The sequence below is a fragment of the Haematobia irritans genome, chromosome 2 (assembly GCF_050003625.1).
Source record: "Haematobia irritans isolate KBUSLIRL chromosome 2, ASM5000362v1, whole genome shotgun sequence".
NCBI lineage: Eukaryota > Metazoa > Arthropoda > Insecta > Diptera > Muscidae > Haematobia > Haematobia irritans.
In genome coordinates this window covers 137,492,014-137,511,669 of record NC_134398.1, presented here as the reverse complement: position 1 = coordinate 137,511,669, position 19,656 = coordinate 137,492,014, and the positions used below count along the sequence as shown (strand labels likewise).

The following is a 19,656-nucleotide window of genomic DNA, read 5'->3' as shown; positions in this document are numbered from 1 at the left end:
ATGGGGAATTATTGTTTAATAACACTAAAAAAAGTGTGTTGAAAAGTATTTGTTGCTTATATTATGTGTTTTTTTTCATCTTCATTGTTGATATGTTTGTAATGATTTTTTTTTTCAAACAGAGGCTAAACAGGAGGTAAAGGGGTCTTACGTCTACCACCAATAGACAATTTGGTGACAATGTTTAATAATAGTCATTTTACTTGGCTGCCATTTGACCAAGTCTGTCTGGTTGGCTTACTGGCTTATGGTCTAGTGATTGTCAATGCTTTTTATAGTTGAGTTTTCACAGTGAGTAAAGTGATTATGTTTGGCTGATGCTGTTGGCAATGATTTTGTGATATTTCATCTTATAGGATTTCCACAGTACTTCGATTCCACATATAAATGTCTTAAATTAAATAAAGGTTTCAAAATTTTACTATATGACTGAGTGGCACATAGGAAAATTCTATATGAATACATAAATGTATGGATAATATGTAAAATATATTGTATTCATAAATATGTTGGTTTTATGTTATTGAACATTTTATAAGACAAACACCAAAAAACTTAAGCTCTACCTAAGTCATTACATCCACTCAAAAAACATTTACTTGAATTCAAAGATTTTTCCGAGACAAAGATGCTGTTTCCTTAAAATAAAGACATTTTTTAGAGAGCTACAAATCTTTAAATCTAGGCTCTATAAATTTAAAATGTTGATACAGATTTAATTTATAGATGCTTCGTTCTCATTTTGCGATATGTTAGCAAAGGTATTACTGTACAAATAAATGTCAATTTATAAATCCAAATTATAACAGATTCTTCGAATCAAAAAATTGTTTCTAAATTAAAAAAAAAATCTTCCAACCAAAGATGTAAAGTCCTAAAAATAAGTATTAGACTTTTTGGAAGCTATTTTATAGGTGTAATATTGCAATTAATTTAAAGATTATTATACCCTCCAACATAGTATGGGGGGGTATATTAACTTTGTCATTCCGTTTGTAACACATCGAAATATTGCTCTTAGACCCCATAAAGTATATATATTCTGGGTCGTGGTGAAATTCTGAGTCGATTTAAGCATGTCCGTCCGTCTGTTGAAATCACGCTAACTTCCGAACGAAACAAGCTATCGACGTGAAATTTGGCACAAGTAGTTGTTATTAATGTAGGTTGGCTGAAATTTGGTACATGGTGTTAGTATATGGTCTCTAATAACCATGCAAAAATTGGTCCACATCGGTCCAAAATAATATATTGCCCCCATATAAACCGATCCCCAGATTTGGCTTGTGGAGCCTCTAAGAGAAGCAAATTTCATCCGATCCGGCTGAAATTTGGTACATGGTGTTAGTATATGGTCTATAAAAACAACCATGCAACAATTGGTCCACATCGGTACATATGTTAATTATATATAGCCCCCATATAAATCGATCCCCCGTTTTGGCTTGCAGAGCCTCTAAGAGAAGCAAATTTCATCCGATCCGGCTGAAAGTTGGTGTATGGTGTTAGTATATGGTATCTAACAACCATGCAAAAATTGGCCCACATCGGTCTATAAGTATATATAGCCCCCATTTAAACCGATCCCCAGATTTGACCTCCGGAGCTCTTGGAGGAGCAAAATTTATTCGATCCGGTTGAAATTTGGTACGTGGTGAAATTTGGTACATTGGCTTAGTACATGGCTGCTAACAACCATGCCGAAATTGGTCCGTATCGGTCTATAGTTATATATAGCCGATCCCCAAAAATAATCTACCAAAATTTTATTATTATAGAAAATTTTGTCAAAATTTTATTACTACACACAAAAAAACAACTGCAAATAAATATTAACAACTTTATTTGTATGTAAAATCTGCTGATGCTCAACAAATTTGTCTATTGAATATGAGGCATTTGTTGTTGAAATGTGTTTGTAGATGCTTGACAGAGGAAATAATAGAAATATTCTGAATTTTCAACAAATTGTTTTGTTGCAAAAATAGTTGACTGCTATCGATTTGAAAACAAAAAAAAAATACAAGACTGGTTACGCGCTCATCGTACGAAAGTTAAAGAAGTATGCGAAGAATACCGTTAGAACAAAATGAGTATTTATGAGCACATGCACGTGTATGATAGCAAGCAAAGAGCTCATTCATCAGAGAATACAGAAAAGCATTTATAAATGTCTGTGAAAAATTTATATTTTTCAATTTGGTAGTTTCTTAAATGTGTTTGTTGTATGAGATAATTAATAAAACCATATTAATATCGGAATTAGAGTTATTACAATTCTAATTAACTAGAATATATATCACTGGATAAAAGGTTGTCAAAATGCTTGCTAGACCCTGGACTACTCAAATTTAAAATACATTTACAAAACTGAGAATAGGATTTTCGACAAAAAAATGTTACATGTTCCCCGTCCAAAAATAGCATTTTGGTCATATTCCTTTTCTGTGTGTACTTAACAAAATATCTCCAAAATTGTTCCGGCAATTTTGCAATTTTGATGCAATAATTCTGTCAATTCCAATTAAATTTTTTGTCAATACACCAAAAAATTTGTTACAGGTCATTGATAGACTCAAACAAACCACATACAAATTTTTCGTTCAAATTCAGAAATATTTGTTAAGGATTAAACGTAACGTTCAACAACAAATATTTTGTACTGTTGGATGCTCAACAAATTACTTACAAATTATGTTATTGAGAACACAAATTATTTGTTGCCTTCTGATGGTAACGATTGCTAACAACTTTTTTTGTAATAATGGTTATTAAAAGTACAAATTAGTTTGTTGCAGGAAAATTAACAAATTTTGTTATTAGTTTTCCAACAAAAGTTATTGGTTCTCAAACTTATTTTTATCTGTGTATAGAAAATTTTGTCAAAATTGTATTATTATAGAAAATTATGTCAACATTTTATTTCTATACAAAATTTTGTCAACATTTTATTTCTATAGAATATTTTGTCAAAATTTTATTATTATAGAAAATGTTGTCAACATTTTATTACTATACAAAATTTTGTCAAAATTTTATTTCTATAGAAAATTTTGTCAAAATTTTATTTCTATAGAAAAATTTGTCAAAATTTTATTGCTATAGAAAGTTTTATCAAAATTTTGTTTCTATAGAAAATTTTGTCAAAATTTTATTTCTATTAAAAATTTTGTCAAACTGAATTATATACGTATTTAATCGGCTTTTTTTGTTTAATATATAATATATAATATCAAAATTTTGTTTCTATAGAAAATTTTGTCAAAATTTTATTTCTATTAAAATTTTTGTTTAATATATACCCCGTATGGACTAACTTACAATTGAAAAGACGGTGTGAATAAGTTTTAAGATACCTTGCCATCAGCAAGTGTTACCACAACCCAATTACTTCGATTGTGGATGACAGTCTTTAGTACAAGTTTCTATGCAATCCATGGTGGAGGGCACATAAGATTCGGCCTGGCCGAAATTACGTCCGTATATACTTGTTTTTTTTTTTTTTAATAAAAATGGTTTTTCTTTTTTTTAAGGGGAAATTTACAAAGACATGCGACTTTAACATAGGAACCTAAATTTTAAAGATTCGCGTCCTAACTTTAAAGAGACCCATTCATTAGGGAAAGATTGTGAACTGTCTTCTAATTAAAATTGTTTCAGTTTAAACAAATTTGTCCCTAACATTGTGTAAATTGAGTATCCTAAATTTTAGGTTGTATAATCTTTCTTATTAGGCATTATTCGAAACGCCTTTACGTAGGGATACATTCAATAAAGTTAGGAAACATTTTATTTCGTTAAGTAAATTTTCATTTTTTAAATCAAATCCGAAATACTGAAATAGTATCACATCTGAAGAACTAAAGCGAAATCAATGCTGTGGATGTGAAATTCAGTGCTTCAAAAATCATGTATCCTTTGCAAACTGGAACGCGTTCCTGAATGCGTTTCTTTTAATCGATGTTGTCATTTTTTTTTTAATTTTTTACTATGGTGGTTATTCTCGGTCATTTGTTCTTTGTATTCTCAAAAATATTTTGATAGGTGTTTTTGTTTTAACTCAAATAGTTGTCAACATTTTTTAAAAACATATATACGAGTTTTTCATACTGTGCTCCATTGCCATCGTTGTATTATAATAATAATTATTATTTTATATTTGTTTTTATTAGTGGCATTAGCGTTTCAACTACTATTATGATTATTGTCAGCATTTTAGTTAAGTATGGTATTTATCTTCTTCTTTTTTTTTTCAAGCATTTAACTACATATTTATCTTTCACTTAAAATGAAGATGACATTCTTTTAATGAAATTAAGTTTTCTTCATGCAGTGAATGTCTGCTAGTGCATACTTTTCTTGGCCATCAGTTTTGCAGTCTTATAGCAAGGAATTTATATTTATGAGAAGTAGCAAAATAAATATTGGAATGACCTTCAATAGTAGAGGTGTTTAATGTTTGATAAATCTAATTATCAAAATATTTTTTTAGTACTGATTTTCCAAACAAAGTATAACAATTTTGAGCTTCCTGTAGCTTTATATTATTTATTATAGCACTGTAATGATGAAACCCATCATCATACAATGTATGAGATATATGTCAGTATATCATTGGGTATTTGCAACTGCGGCATATCAGAACATATCTAAATACGCAAACGTAAATCGTAATCGGTTTTATAGGAAAAATGAACTCCCTCGTGCGAAAGTTGAACTAAATTGTACGCCACATTTTGAGATGTTCATAAAACGTTGTTGAAACAACGAAAATTTAATGCTATAAACTGAACTAAAAATAACAAGTATATGCGGCCGTCAGTTCGGCCAGGCCGAAGCTTATGTACCCTCCACCATGGAAACTCAAAACTGTCATCCACAATCGAATTACTTGGGTTGCGATAACACTTGCAGATGGCAAGGTATCTTAAAACTTCCTAACATCGTCTTCTAAATTGCAAGGTAGTCCATACGAAGTATATATTAAACTAAAAAAGACCGATTAAATACGTATATAATTAAGTTTGACAAAACTTTGACAAAATAAAATTTTTACAACATTTTCTATAGAAATAAAATTTTGACAAAATTTTTTATAGAAATAAAATTTTGACAATATTTTCCATAGAAATGAAATGTTGACAAAATTTTCTATACAAATAAAATTTTGACAAAATTTTCTATAGAAATAAAATTTTGATAAAATTTACTATAGAACAAAAATTTTGACAAAATTTTCTATAGAAATAAAATTTTGACAAAATTTTCTATAGAAATACAATTTTGGTAGATTATTTTTGGCTCGAGTGGCAACCATGATTATGATCCGATATGGACCAATTTTTGTATGATTGGAGATCGGCTATATATAACAATAAACCGATATGGACCAATTTTGACATAGTTATTAGCGGCCTTATACTAACACCACGTTCCTGCATGAATTCCAAATTTCAACCGGATCGGATGAATTTTGCTTCTCCAAGAGGCTCCGGAGATCAAATCTGGGGAACGGTTTATATGGGGGTTATATATAATTATGGACCGATTTGGACCAATTTTTGCATAGTTGTGAGAGACCATGTACAAACACCATGTACCGAATTTCAGCCGGATCGGATGAAATTTGCTTCTTTTAGAGGCTCCACAAGCCAAATCTGGGGATCGGTTTATATGGGGGCTATAGATAATTATGGACCGATGTGGACCACTTTTTACATGTTTGTTAGAGACCATATACTAGCACTACGTACTACTACTACTAGAGGCTCCGCAAGCCAAATCTGGGGATCGGTTTATGTGGGGGCTATATATAATTATGGACCGATTTGGACCAATTTATGCATAGTTGTGAGAGACCATGTACAAACACCATGTACCAAATTTCAACCGGATCGGATGAATTTTGCTCCTCCAAGAGGCTCCGCAAGCCAAATCTGTGCGTCGGTTTATATGGGGGCTATACGTAAAAGTGGACCGATATGGCCCATTTTCAATACCATCCGACCTACATCAATAACAACTACTTGTGCCAAGTTTCAAGTCGATAGCTGGAATATATATACTTTATGGGGTCTTAGAGCAATATTTCGATGTGTTACAAACAGAATGACAAAGTTAATATACCCCCATCCTATGATGGAGGGTACAAAAAACTCATTGGCGCCATTTTAACCTTTATTCAGCAAAAACTACGTAACCACAATACAATTTACATCACCAGAAGTAAAACACTCATGCAACGTATAGCATTACATTGCGATGGGTTATAATGACAAACTTATAATGATAATAGTAAATAACTCTCAGTAATTTGTAATGTGTATTTTAAAAATGTTGACTGATAATGACTGATAATGATAATGAATAATGGAACAAATTATGGCATAATTAAGAATATTAAAGATTATGCAATCTAAATTTATAGAATAATGGCATATTAATTAAAATAAAGTTTATAATCTTTGCTTCAAACATTTTTTAATAAATTTAGGACACAGGTTTTGAACATTTGCGTCCATCCGTTAAAGTCGTATGCCTTTGAACTAAGGCAAATTTCCTTTAAAGTAAAGAAACATGCTTTTGATTTAAAGAAATAGTTCTTAAATTATCTGAAATATTAGCTGTGTTCCTTTACTTTACTCGTAGTAAAAGAGAGAAATATTGAAAATCCTCTCAGAGTTCAAATTTTGTTAAATGTACAGGAACGAAAAATAAAAAAATAGTAAAAATGTCAAATAAAAAACAAAAGAAGTTTTGTGATTTGAAAAAATATTTTCAAAACATGGAAGCATGTAGGTTAAATACTTTTATATCGCAAATATTTTGACAAATGGCAGATTTTTTTTGCAGGAAACTTAGAAATCCTTATTGCGATAGAAAGGGTCCATGGTTTTTATGGGGGTCGTTCCGTTTATAACACATACAAATAACGATTTCTGACTAAAGAAAGTATATATAGTCTTGATCAGGGAGAAATTATAAGACGATATAACGTTGTCCGTCTGTCTGTTGTAATCACGCTACGGGAGCCACCGTGGTGCAATGGTGCTTCGACCGAACACCAAAAAAGTTTTTCTGCGGTGGATTATCTCACCTCAGTAATGTTGGTGGCATCGGCTATAAAAAGGAGGTCACTTGTAATTGAGCTTAACATGGAATCGGGCAGCACTCAGTGATAAGAATACCCGAATACTCATTCTAATATTCAAATTAAATAATATTTAAGCATATCAAATTTTTGGCCTTATTATAAACAGTTTCCGAAACAACGTACAAGGAGTTTCACAGAAATTGCTTTCTTTTGATTCTCTCGCTGTGTTATGTTGATATCGTTCGTCAACCCTTTCGGTTTCCATCTCTATTTCTTTCTCTATACACTCTCTCTCTCTCTGTTTCTCCCTGAATAAAATATCACAACATATAAATGTTTACTCTAAATTTGTAAATTTATATATTTTTACATTCACACATATTATTTTTATGAAACATTCATGCCCCAAACATATTGTTAATATGTGCCCCTAACATTTACTGTTAGTTTGGGAATATTACATGTTTGCACTTAAATATATTGTGTTTAAAAATTATGTCCGAAACATATTTTGTTTATATCGGAACATATGAAAAACATATTTTTCTAACAATTTATATTATTAAGTAATTCATTAATATAATTTGTTTCAATGAGTTTTCTAGTTAATTATGAAATGAATTTGCGTTTTAGAAGAATTTATTCAATTTACTGGTGATTTGAAAAATGGAACATAATAGCATAAATTATGAAGGGTATAGAAATTCGTCGTGCGTATTTGAAATATGCCGATCCGAAACCGTAACACTTTTAAGACCCACACTATTTTCTATGGTGGTGCATATCATCTTCCTCTAATATAAATGAAATATCAATAAATGCTTATTAAATGTGTAACAGTTAAGTTATAAAATCATTTTGATATAAATTAACTACTAACGTAACTGTTACACATTTAATGGGATTTTCATTTCTTCGCTATGCTCTCAAGTTAGATATTTCCACAAGACTAAATTACAACTCACACTTGAATCTTATATAAAATCTCTTATTACATATTGTTAACTCGATCACGCTTCCATAAGATTTTATCGAAATACAAGTATTTACATCATAAAAATGGCACGTGTATCAGTTTTGTTTTATTTACAACGTAATGTGGGTTGAAGCGAAAAAGGTCAAGCAATTTTCTTTTGTTACGCAATATTTGGAATGTTTATTTAGTATAAAAATTTTCTCTCTAGAAGAATTATTTATGGTGAAAATTTGCCACATAATTTTCATCCATTTATTTCTTCAATATTTTTTTGTTTTCCTCGTTTTATATTTTGTGTTAGCTTCTGTTGAATAGCTAATGGATAATGTCAATGTACGATGATTTGATGATTGCAATCTTTGAAATTGCATCATTATTACCGCATCGCAAAAATTGTCTGCATGGGTATTTAACAAGGCATGCATGAGTGTCGTGAACTTTGTATGCAACATCCTTAATTGACGTCGAAAACTTTCAATGGCAAAGAAAATTAAACAGTTAGCAGGACTAAAGTTGTAAGTGACTATATTGTAACTACCACCGTCATAAATATCAACGACAGTAAGCAAAACTCAAATCGATATTATACCAGAGATAACAACTACAATCTACTACGAAATCCAGTCATTATGGATGTTTCCAAATTTGGGATAAATTAGTAAACCTTGACGTTATTCTAACGTACTCTACACCAAAAAAAATGTTTACTTGGATCCAAAGTATTTTACCTTCCTGTAAGGAATATTGATTCCGAGATGTGGCTTCTTTAAAATAAAATGCTTTGTACACTGAAAAAAATATTGTCGTGAAGCCGAAGATTTCATATCCTTAAAATACGAACGCGAATTTTGCTTATACACAGAAAAAAATATCACCAAAATATTTCCAATTAAAAAGTTAATTGAAGTTGAATTTTTTTCAATTAATAAATTAATTGGTACAATTAACTTTTTAATCAAGATAGAAACATTAAGTTAATTAAGTCAATGATTGAAAATTTTAAAATTTTTAATTAAAAAGTTAATTGATACAATAAACTTTTAATCATATTCGGAAGACTAAGTCAATTAAAAAAGTGATTAACATTTTTTTAAATTTTTAATTAAAATTTTTTTTTCAAACAATCAATTGTTAATCCAAATAAAAGTTCTAAGCCAATTCAAAAGGTAATTGAAAATAGTTACCTTTTTTTTAATTAATAAATTAATTGAGTTTTGCAATCAACATCAATTAAATTTTTAATTGAATCAATTAAAAAATTAATTGAAATTTGGAAATGAAATCAATTAATTTTTTAATCAAGATTTTTTTCTATGCCCAATTAAAACTGTGATTGATACTATCATTTTCGTGATTGAAGACATTTCAATTAAAAAATTAATTGGATCAATTAATTTCGTGATTGAATCAGAAAAAAAATTTTTTGTGTGTAATATCATTTGTGAATTTCTCTTATATAAACCGTTTTCCTTTTCCAAAAGTCGACAAAGTCTTTTTGTCAGTGTCCTTATAGTTAAGTGATTCCACTTAAAAGTGGGTATCTTTACATGAAAGAAGATTATGTTAGGCTAGGGTCAATTCTGAAAAATTAATGAAATAGTCATTAAATTTGTGGAGTTTTTGTTTGTTTGTGTGACCACAAACCAAAAAAAGCGTTCAAAAATAGAAGATGTTTTTCAACACTTTATTTTAAAGACGTATTTTACTTGATACATAGAATAATTTCTACTTGAAGTCGAGTCTGGAAATTTAAATTGTTGTTATCACGTATTTAAATCACTTTGATAGCTCATGAAGAAAGAGCTGAAAACACGGATAAGTTCAAATTTGAAGCGGAACCAATGCCAATGATATTGGTACAAAATCTTTGGAACCGGGCATGCTTTTTTCAGTGTATGCAAGAAAAAATTAAGGAAATAAAGTTTTGAAAGTGTTATTATTTTTTAACATCAAAATAAAAATGTCGTATTGATAGGATGAAACATTATTAAACGCGCGATACAAAACAAATCCGCTATTTATTAATGGAGTGGAATTACATTTACGAAAATTGTACAACAATAGGTTTGTTTGGGTAATTTTCCAATAGAAGTTATTCAGTATAAACTTGCAAGACAGGAAGAATGGGTTTCACTCTCTTGGGTAAAATTAGCAAAATGTACACGTTCACGAATTTATCATTAATTCGCCGGATTTAAGCCAATTAAAACGAAACATATTGATATTTTCTAATGATATGACTTAGACATTGTTGCAGTCTCACAGAAGTAGAATTAAAATGAATACAATTAAATTAATATTAATTATTTTAAGTGAAATAGAGTTTTTAAGTTTGTTAAATTTCAATGAAAAATGTTAATTTTGATACAAAACAATTTAGCTTTTTTATACCCACCACCATAGAATGGTGACGGGGGTATAAACACCCAGCAAAAAAAGAGCTTCCAAAAAAGTAGTTTGGATCCCCAATCTGTGATCCGGAAGTAGTGCAAACTTGGATCATCTCCAATGAATTTTACATGGGCTTGTCATAGAACGGAAGTACTCCCTTTTTGGATCCTTTGCATTGCTTTAGAAGTTGTTCCCTGTAAGTTAATTTGAATGAAGAAATTTAAAAAGCGAAAAAAAAAACAATTTTTTTCAACCAATTTCACTTTTTTTCATCAATATGTTTTATTACACATTTGAAAAACTTTGTCGCTCCGACCAGGTGTTGAGCCTGGGTTTGCTGGCACCATAACAGTACGCCTTAGCACACTCAACCACAAACGCCATTGAACATAAAGCGTCGAAAGGTCAATTCAAATGTTTGTGATATGATCGTAATACGACACCAAGGAATAACATTATAATTGCTTCTCGAGATGTTCTTTATTAGTATGAACGAAAAAAATAAGAAACGCAGGTTGAAATCTCACCAGCGGAAATTTTTTTATCAAATATTTTTCTAAAAAATTATTTTTTTTTATGTCATGCATCGTTTTTATTTTTTATTTTCGGCATATACGAAAATGTATAAATATATTTTTTTCATTAAAAAAATAAAAATTCTCGTAATTTGCAAAACCTTTCCAAAAGAACTTCCATAGAACCGAAAAAGTCAAACGGAAAAGGTTCAAATCCCAGCGGGGATGATTTTTTTATTAATTTCTATTTTTTTTTAGTTTTTTATTAGTTTTCTATTATTTTTGTAAAATTTAATTGTACAAAATTTGCACTTAAAATAGCCTGATTGTGTTCTTTCTAATACTTGTCCACAAGGACTGCATCGGAAGTAGAAAAAAATCATTGGGGGATCCCAAGGTGCGCATTAGAAGAAATGTTTGTGCACTTGTCCAAAAGGACTGCATCGGAAGTGGAAAAAAATTATTGGGGGGGTCCCACTATTCGCTTTAGAAGAAATGTTTGTGGACTTGTCCAAAAGGACTGCATCGGAAGTTGAAAAAACTCGATGGGGGATTCAGGGATGGGCTTTAAAAGAAATGTTTGTGGAACAACTTCCAATTTTTTTTTGCTGGGAAGTTTGTCATTCCATTTGTAACACATCGAAATATCGATTTCCGACTATATAAAGTATATTCTTGATCAGGGAGAAATTCTAAGGCGATATAACGAAGTCCGTCTGTCTGTTGTAATCACGCTACAGTCTTCAATAATGAAGCAATCGTGCTAAAATTTTGCACAAACTCGTCTTTTGTCTGCAGGCAGGTAAAGTTCGAAGATGGGCTATATCGGTCCAGGTTTTGATATAGTCCCCATATAAACCGACCTCCCGATTTGGGGTCTTGGACTTATAGAAATCGTAGTTTTTATCTAATTTGCCTGAAATTTGAAATCTAGAGGTATTTTATGACCATAAAGAGGTGTGCCAAAAATGGTGAGTATCGGTCCATGTTTTGGTATAGTCCCCATATAGACCGATCTTCCGATTTTACTTCTTGGGCTTATAGAAACCGCAGTTTTTATCCAATTTACCTGAAATTGGAAATCGAGAGGTACTTTAGAACCGTAAAGAGGTGTGCCAAAAATGGTGAGCATCGGTCCATGTTTTGGTATGGTCCCCATATAAACCGACCTCCCGATTTGGGGTCTTGGGCTTATAGAAACCGTAGTTTTTATCCAATTTGCCTGAAATTGGAAATCTAGAGGTATTTTAGGACCATAAAGAGGTGTGCCGAAAATGGTTAGTATCGGTCCATATTTGGGTATAGCCCCCATATAGACCGATTTCCCGATTTTATTTCTTGGGCTTCTAGAATCCGAAGTTTTTATCCAATTTGCCTGAAATTGGAAATCTAGAGGTATTTCCGGGCCATAAAGAGGTATGCCGAAAACGGTGAGTATTGGTCAATATTTTAGTATAGTCCCCATAAGAACGTTCTCCCGATTTAACTCCTTGGGTTTCTAGAAACCGTAGTTTTTATCTCATTTGCCTGAAATTGTAAATATTCTGGTATTTTAGGCTCACAAAATTGTGTATCGGATTAAGATTTTATCGGTCCATTTGGTAATGCCTCCATATAGACTGACTTCACTTCTTGAGGGTATAGAAGGCGCACTGATCATGAAAATTTCTTGAAACTCAATGTAAAATTTCCAGATTTTATTTCTCGGGTGAAAATCTACAGATTTAAGATTTCAAATCAAGACGTTATTTTATAATTTTCTTGCACACTTACAAGAGATGTTAATGATTCCTCTAAAACTCAAACAAAACTAGTTCTTATAAATCCAGAAACTGATATAGTCCCCATCAGGGATCCGGAGCGGTCCATTTTTTTCGCTCCGCTCCGCTCCCGCTCCGGAGAAAAAAAAACCGCTCCGCTCCGAGAAAAAAAAAATCGCTCCGCTCCGCTCCACGCTCCGCTCCGCTCCTCTTCGAGAAAATTATAGTACAAACATTGTATTATTTGCTCAATTGAGTTTTATTTTATTTAGAAAAATCGGGCGGTACATATATGGGAGCTATAGCTAAATCTGAACCGATTTCGATGATTTTTTGCACATATAGTTAGTGCTATAGAAGATTACATTTCGCCAACTTTGAGTAAGATCGGTTGATAAATAAGGGTTTTATGACATAATTTGACAAAATCGGGCGATACATATATATGGGACCTATATGTAAATCTGAACCGATTTCGATGAAATTTTCAGACTTAAAGGGTGATACAGAAGATTATTTTGTGCTAAATTTGACGACGATCGGTTAGTAAAAAAAGTGCAACGTGAACCCATTTGTCGAAATCGGGCAATACATATATATGGGAGCTATATCTAAATTTGATCCGATTTCTTCCAAATTCAATAACGTTCGTCCTTGTGCCCAAAAAAACTCCCTGTACCAAATTTCATCAAAATCGGTTAATAATTGCGATCGAAATGGACGGACGGACGCCAAGCGCTAGATCGACTCAGGAGGTGATTCTGAGTCGATCGGTATATATTTTATGGGGTCTAAAATCAATATTTCTTGTAGGCAAATTTTTTGGCAGATCAAACTTATTATACCCTAACCACTATGTGGTTTAGGGTATAATGACTTTAAAACAATGTGTTGAAATATTTTATTTATTTTGAAGATTTTTTCAGAAATATTAAATCCATTTTGACTTCATTAAAACGAAATTTGCATTCATGTTAGGATACACATTTTTATGTCGAATCACTGAGCTATAAGGACAAACAGACTTCATTGAAAAGTTTAGAGACTTTTAGACAAGGAAAAACTTTTTTTCAGAGAAATACGTCTTCTATTCTAAGCAAAATTCGTATTTTAAGCAGGTGAAATATTTGGCCTCCCGACAATATTCTTTGCGGTGCACCATCTACTATTTAATATGTGATAGAAACCAAATTTATGAAAATGGACCAAAATGGACCAAATTCTGTTTGGTCTGACCAGCGGACCAAATTTAAAAATTAGAAATCTTTTGGACCAATTTTGGTCCGATCGGACCAAAACGGCAACGCTGATTGGAATTGAAAGTCTATACACAGAGTAGAAGTAACTACCAGGGATGGAAAATGCAGTACTATAGTACTTTTTTCAATACTTTTTCACCCTGGTCAGTACCGTAGTACCCCCGCGAATGATTTAGTACCTTTTGTATAGACATTTTTGAGCCTATTTCAGATTTATTGTACAAATACAAGTTTTGACAAATTTTTTTAAGATTTTGATCATTTTTTTAACATACTTATTTGCTAATAGTATTTTAAAAATTTGGCCAAACAGACAAGTTCATGGGGGATTCTTCCCGATTTTGTAAAAGAACACTTTCGAGATGAGAAGTTATCGATCGCTTGTTAAAATAATGCGAACCAAATAATATTATTTTGCAAAAATGTATTTCTTCAGAAAGTTTTGTCAAACTTTTATTTGTACAGAAAATTTTGCCAAAATTTTATTTTATTTTTTGGCAACATGTTATTTCTATAGAAAATTTTGTCAAAATTTTAATATAGAAAATTTTTTAAAAATTTTATTTTATAGAAAATTTTGTCAAAATGTTATATCTACAGAAAATTTTGTCAAAATTTTATATCTATAGAAAATTTTGCCAAAATTTTATTTCGGTAGAAAATTTTGTCAAAATTTTAATATAGAAAATTTTTTAAAAAATTTATATTTATAGAAAATTTTGTCAAAATGTTATATCTACAGAAAATTTTGTCAACATTTTATTTCTATAGAAAATTTTGTCAAAATTTTATTTCTATAGAAAATTTTGTCAAAATATTATTTCTATAGAAAATTTTATTTCTATAGGAAATTTTGTCAAAATTTTATTTCTATAGAAGATTTTGTCAAAATTTTATTTTTATAGATTTTTTTTTTCAAAATTTAATTTTTATAGAAAATTTTGACAAAATTGTATTTTTATAGAAAACTTTTCCAAAAGTTTATTTCTAAAGAAAATTGTGTCAAAATATATGAAGTACAACTGAGGCAACCGTGATTACAATACTACGATAGTCTTTGTAAGCGGATATAAAACTAAAAAAATATTTAAAATTGAGGAGATGACAAGCAAAATTTTATTTTCTTTAAAATTCAGTTTAAAGGAGCTCGTGACAATAATCTTCCAATGGAATTTTTGTTGAAATTTGGTGGAAAGTACTTTTTCGTTCAAAAAAATACCTTTTTTGTACTTTCTTAAAAATTTTATTTTCCATCCCTGGTAACTACTCTCCGAAAGTTTTTTTTTGTTTTGCAACAGACGTAGAGAAGAGGTTTTGTTATATTTGTAATGTGTGTGTGTATGTTTATGTTTGCAACAACCTCCATCGACATCAGTCCGTGGTATACCTACGAATATTCTTACTCAGATCTAGTGTTACCTAATTTCGCTTTTTTCCCCTTTATTGTATAATAAATGTATATGCGCACATTTTTCAACCAAAATTGAAACTATCCATAATTTTAATTAAATTTTCGAGAACTAATATCAGAAATAAGAGAATGCTAGAATATATTACAATAGTAAAGCAAATGTGAATGAAAAAAAGCATGCCCGGTTCCAAAGATTTTGTCTTTACTTTAACAGTTTGGGTATTAATTCCGAGCCAAAGAAGCGGAGAATACAAGTAAGAATACTTTAAAGACGTAATTCTCTTTTAAATTTGGGGGTTATGTACTTGTTTCTAGGAAGCAAATGTTAATTTTTAATTTTTTTAGATTTTTTTTCGTCAGTTGTTATCAAAATCCTTTAAAAACGAGTTAACGAGTTATTTTTTTTCCATATTAAGACTCGACTTCCAGTAGACAATTATGCTATGTTTCAAGTAAAAAGCGTCTTTAAAATAAAGTGTTGAAAAACATGTCTTATTTTTTAACGATTTTTTGCTTTGTAGGCAAGATGCAAAAAGGAAACAAATTTAAAGACAATTTTATTAATTTTAAAGAATTTTTCTTAATTATTAAAGTCACGTTGACCTTACCTCCAAAATTTTATCTTTCATGTTATGATACACATTTTTAAGTAAAATCACTTAATTATAAGGACATTACAACTTCATTCAAAAGTTTATTGACTTTTGGACGAGGAAAAAACTTTATTTTAGAGAAATGCGTCTTCCATGTTAAGCAAATTAGCATTCTTATTCTAAGGACATGGAATCTTTGACTTCACGACAATATTTTTTTCAGTGTAGAAAACTAAAAAATTAAATATAAATAAGATCGTTTAATTGCATTTATTCGACGTTCATTACAAACATCTTTGTAGTAATACGGGATGAAATTGATCGAAAGTACTGTTGTTACTTTTACAACACATACTAGATATATATTTTGACATTTGCCGTTTTTGAAAACAATTACTAAAAAACACGTTGTGTTTTCCCCAATGTACGTACGTACAAAAATACATATCGTACATTTTAAACGTTTACTCACACTACGCTAAGTACTAGCTAAATTTGAAATTACCTACACAGTGTAATTTCAAAGTTACACATTTCATTCAAGTAATATTTTATTCGGAGCGGAGCGGTTTTTCATTTGGAAACCGCTCCGCTCCCGCTCCGCTCCGGGTTTTAGAAATACCGCTCCCGCTCCGCTCCCGCTCCGGCAAAAAAAGGGCTTGCTCCGCTCCGCTCCACGCTCCGCTCCGCTCCGGATCCCTGGTCCCCATAGCTGAAATCTTTAAATTTATCTTCGGGAAGTGTCCCCATGTCCTTAAGCCCTCCTGAAATTTCGAAGGAAACCCTAATATTTGGTTCATGGTGGTGGGTATTTAAGGTTCGGCCCGGCCGAACTTACTGCTGTATATACTTGTTTAGCTTTTCTTTTAGCTATCTAGCGGTTTTTGGTGAAACAATTCTGGCAACGCTGTATAAATGATACTTCAAAGTAATACTGGTTTCTTAATTCTAAAAACAAACTTTAAAATAAAATCCTCAAAATAAAACTAAGTCTATATTTGAAGCTTTTTAGCCTTAAATATAAAGATTCAACATATCAGTTAATTTAAAGACTATTTCTTTAAATCAAAAATGTTTTTCTTTACTTTAAGGAAAGTTTTCCTTAGTCCAAAGACATACGGCTTTAACGGAGGGACACAAATTTCCAACACTTATGTCCTTTATTTAATGAACATAATTTTTGAAGCAAAGATTCTAAACTTTCTTTTAATAAAATATTAATTATTTGTTCATATAATTGTGTAACCTAAAATTGGGTTGTATAATCTCAAATTAGGTAAATTAGTGTAAACTTCGAGTAATTTTATACTCCCCATAAAAAAGGCAAATATACGTAATACGATTTAATAGAAAATGTATTAAATACGGTTTGATTAGACATCCTAAGTATTATGTGAGTGGATTTCGCCTAATTTGTATAAATATTATCATCGCACTGACAAAATATTGTCATGGGGCCACAAAATAAAGTGTTTTTAATTCGACTTAAAAATGAGCATCTTAACATGAAAGTAAGTTTTCTTGGCCTAAGGTCAACTCGGTTTTAACAATACCGAAAAATTCTTCAAAATTAAATTTGTTGACTTTTTGTATTTTGTATAAAAGTAAAAAAAAACATTCAAAAATAGCAGATGTTTCTCAACATTTGTTTAAAGGCGTTTTTTACTTGAAACATATAATTATTTCTACTTGAAGACGAGACTGAATTTGAAAGTTTTAAGGTTTCGTTAACTTGCGAAGAAAAAAACAAAAATCTTGTTTCCTAGTATCAAGTACGCAAAACTCTAATTTTAAAGAGAATTGTGCTTTTTCCAGCAGGAATCGAACCCACGACCTTGTGTATGCAAGGCGGGAATGCTAACCATTGCACCACGGTGGTAAGTCAAATTATGAGGTATAAATTATGCAGTTTTTAATTTCACTCCCCATGTCATATAGAAATCCAAAATACGACAAATGTGAGTATTCTATACTTATTACACATTATTAAAATAAATAAAATCTATACGTAAAATCGATTTAGTTCTTTGAAATAAATTGATTGTTACCATCACTCAAATAGTTAATTTTTGAGATTTAGATAAGACATAGTCCTGTTTAAGACGCTGGTCATCATCAGCTTCGCTAATTACATCCTCTTTCAGTATAACAAAAGACTTAAGACACACACATTGAAAACTTTGCGTATAACCAGTATTTTGTAATAAAATACTAAATACTATTTTATATATAAATAATTTTTGTATAAATAATTTTTGTATGGCTTGTCTTACCATAAACTGGGGGCTATCCAAAAAATATATGAAAATCCTTTTGCGATTAGATTATGCAAAAACCAACGGTCGCACTGTCTGTTTATATAAATTATGGCTCTTTCAAAAATTGTTATTAAATTTAAAAATTATTTTTTTAAAGCTTTAGTTAGAAATTAGAAAAATTTTTATTAAATAAATCAAAACCTTTTCACAAATAATATCATTACTCAAAAACACGATTTATTTTTACAAATTTAACGAAAAAGTTTCACTTTTTATTTGTTTTGTTTCATTTTTTTTATGTCACATCAAACAAAATGGAAAAATAAAACCAATATCAATAGTAAAACTACACAGGGAACAAGATGTGTGTGGACTTTTTCACAGGTAGCATCTATCCATTGCACTATGTCTAGATGTTTGGTTAAAGCGCGTTGTTGCAATACTGATGCTGTTTGCTACAGCTAATGTATCTGTTGATGTTGTTGTTGTTGGTGTAGTGGTCGTCGTTGTTGCATGTAACAAACTTGCTAAATAATCATCAAACAACAGCAACATCGAACATCACGAAATAAAATTTACACAAAACAACACGGGGGATTGTTTGCGGGGCCCCAGAAGGCGGGCTATAGACACTCTCTTGATTAGCTAGTAAAGTTATCAAATATAACTACGTCTTGCCAACGTCTTCGCTACTCGAACCGTTTCTATTGATGTTGCATCTACGGTGCAACAATTTTCTTTACACTCGCCAATTGACGACACTTCAAACAATTTCTTTTAAATCCACAATATCTCTATTTGAAATTTGTCGCTTCTTTTATTGCAATCGTATTTTTGTAATGTCTTGCTTATTTCCGCTAAAAGCATCTGTTGCTATCGATGTTCGTATCGAAACTAAATTCGCTTTGTTTCCTTAGCAAAGTAACAAGTTGTGGACGTGACGTTAATGTGTGCTCCAAAGCTGTGGTTACGTCGACGTATACTTCACTGCTGTGTAGTGTTACTGTTTTGTGCTGCAGAGAGCCACAGTCGGTCTTCATCACTGCTATGATAACATGGCAATCTATTCCTTCCAATGGCTCTCTAAACATATGTTCACAGTGACTTAAATTTAAATGTATTCTTGTTACAGCCAATAAACAAAGTGTTCGTGGGTAATGATTCCGAGTTAAGCCTTTTTAACAAAGATTTTTTAAAACCTAAGCTTCCATAAAAAAGCTTGTCTGAACAATATCATTTAAACAGAGTGTAAACAACATAGTATGTTTTGCTCTTAATATGAACTTCCGATCCGGTTGTAGTTCGGTACGTTATGTTAGTATATGCCTTTTAACGACCATTGGTGGATTTTGGTTCATAATTATTTTGTTATAATTATATATAAGGCAATCTCTAGATTT

The 19,656-nt window shown here is 30.8% G+C and overlaps 1 protein-coding gene across 1 annotated transcript in view; it reads right to left on the bottom strand.

The window, feature by feature from the left end:
- Positions 1–19,136, bottom strand: part of LOC142226290 (uncharacterized) — a 78,191-nt gene extending 59,055 nt beyond the window's left edge. Inside the window, exons 1-2 of the mRNA XM_075296209.1 lie at positions 18,956–19,136; positions 18,272–18,413 (exon numbers count right to left, since the gene is read on the bottom strand). The gene's annotated coding sequence lies outside the window, so the exon portion shown is untranslated. The remainder of the gene's footprint in view (positions 1–18,271; positions 18,414–18,955) is intronic.
- Between the last annotated feature and the right edge of the window lie 520 nt (positions 19,137–19,656).